This window comes from Pinus tabuliformis, chromosome 1_1 (assembly GCF_031772625.1).
Source record: "Pinus tabuliformis cultivar Carrire ecotype Pingquan chromosome 1_1, CPIR1, whole genome shotgun sequence".
In the NCBI taxonomy this organism is placed as follows: domain Eukaryota; kingdom Viridiplantae; phylum Streptophyta; class Pinopsida; order Pinales; family Pinaceae; genus Pinus; species Pinus tabuliformis.
Window position 1 is genome coordinate 594605503 of NC_142297.1, and position 2416 is coordinate 594607918.

At 43.0% G+C, this 2416-nt stretch overlaps 1 pseudogene; it reads left to right on the forward strand.

The window, feature by feature from the left end:
• The first annotated feature begins 1243 nt into the window (after nt 1-1243).
• On the forward strand, nt 1244-2158 carry LOC149214670 (protein IN CHLOROPLAST ATPASE BIOGENESIS, chloroplastic pseudogene; annotated as a pseudogene).
• Nucleotides 2159-2416: the final 258 nt, after the last annotated feature.

Sequence of the window (2416 nt, forward strand, 5' to 3'; positions counted from 1 at the left end):
AAAATTTGTTTTTGCCATAACTTGAAAACCATGCATCCATTTGACAAACTGTTTTATGGGGAATTGTACAAGGGTGATGACAACATGCCTGAGCAGTTTCATGTCGTTCCGGTGCACGGATTCCAAGAAATCAGCCTCCATCACCATCAGCCATTTTTGCATTTTCTCCATATCCGTGCTTCCGTTTTAAACCTGTTTCATGGGGAGATGCATATGGGTGATAGTAACCTACCCAAGCAGTTTCAGCCGATTCCGATGCACGGTTTCCGAGAAATCGATCTCTGAAATCTTCAGCCATTTTCCATTTTTCTTGAAATCCGTGCATCCATTGATCACAATTTTGCTATGGGAGATGCATCATGATGATAAAAACATGCTCAGCAAGTTTCAGATCGATCCGCTTTGCCGTTTGGGAGAAATGGCGAAAACAAGTTCTGGTTTTGTGACCATGCAGCAGCAGCAGCTTGAAGGTGCAGATCTGAACGTGGAAATCATTGCATGCAGCTCAGATCCGGCCAGAGGACACCTGCACAGGAAAAAAACAATCAAATATTAGCAGCCAAGCCACATGCAATCAGAAAAACCAATGCATGCAGCAATGACAGGCCACAGCAGCTCACGGCAACCATTCAACTTCGAGGTATGTGACTGATCTCATTCTTCTATTGCATAAATTTAATTTGAAAACTGCATGAATTGATGGAATGGTGGAATTAAGCCACGGATTAGCAAGGCTCAACCGATTGTCTTCTCTAGCACTCAGCTGGAAGTCACGCAGTACACGTGGATAGCTGACTTACGTGAAAATTAAAGCAACAAGGAGTGTTGGTTGTTTAAACTTCAGTTCAATTTACGGTAGTGATAACAGGGGGAAAACACAGAGTTCAGGAACAAAACTTCTAGTTTCATGTGGCCACGTACACTTGGCCACTTCACTCCCTCACCACAAATCATGCCGTAATAAAAAAAAAATTGCTCGGCTGACTCTCACCATCCGCTGGTTAATTTGCATTTGTGACATTCTTAGCTGAAGTATGCATCCTCTGCTCCCACAATCGGTTAACCCATCAACCTCCATGGAGCTTTGCGGCCTGTTCTCGAATTTCACTCATGCATCGGGCTCACTCAAAGGCAGAATCACACTCTACAGGAAACGGGTGGGGTCTTCTACAGGAAAGTGCAGTAGAGACTTCCAGAGCAGAGAAGCCTAAGGTTCTTCATCAAGTTTGGAGCTTGAAGAAAGATGGACAATTATCATATGGCCAAGGGTGAAAAACTTGTCCCTCCTTATGCTAGACGGGGTATAATTCCTCTTGCAATACCACTATCAGAAGACCAATCAGGTGCTTTCACAGCTCTTCTAAGATGGCCAACCAGTCCAGAAGGCATGGAGATGCCCGTTGTACGAGTTTAGAAGTATGGTGTGTCATGTTTAGCTAAGACTGTAAGCCACTGATTTCAAATTGAAAATGAAGCTCTTGAAGTCTTGCATGTGGATCAATATATTCCTAGGATTCTGGTAGAAGAAGATTGGAATGGCTATGAGGACGCAGCAAATAGCCTCTATGCTGCTTCAGGAGATGCTGGCAAGAAATTGTATAAACAAGGGGATGTAGCTGAATCTAAAATTGGAAATCTTGATGTTTATTTGACAAAGAAGGTTGCATTGTTTCCAGATGTATTTGAGCGTATTGCATTGGGTCATTTGGAAAGAGGCGACCAGGTTTCTGCATTGGTGACAGGAGAGCTTTACGTGAATAGGAAGCACTTTCCTGGATTTGGTCGGCCATTTGTGTTTAATGCAGATCTTTTTTCTGAACATTGGTCGTAAGCTTGAAGCTAAGGATGCTGCCAAAGTAGCATTAAAATTACCATGGTGGACAATAGGCTGCAGATATGAGGAAGTTGCTAAAATTGCAGGCTGGGGAGACGAACAAATTGAATACATGAGAGAAAGAGTTACAAATGAGGGAAGGCGTGAGGATATAAAAGGGGAAGGCACCTGCTCAGGTGGCTCTTGACCAGGCTGCATTTTTGATGGATTTAGCTTTTCTTGATGGATCCTGGCATGACATCCAGGATCAACTTGCAGCTTACTACAAGGAAGCTGGGTTAGATACAATAGCTCGCTTTATACTTTATGATTGCTAAAATTAAGTGCAAATCCAAACACGTTGTTCTCAAGGAAACATAAAGGTCCTGATTTGGGATCAATCTTTGTATCATAAAATTAGAGCGCACGTCTGAATCAGTGTTCTGCCAATTGAAATTGAAGTGTAGTAGCTAGAGCCAAGTAAGGATACAGAAAACTGGTCAGAAAAAACAAGTAGGGACACACCAAAGACAGCCACAGCCCAGTTCAAGGAGAATGCACCCCCAGCCAAGCAAGCAAAATCAGAGAAAATTGGTTCTACAG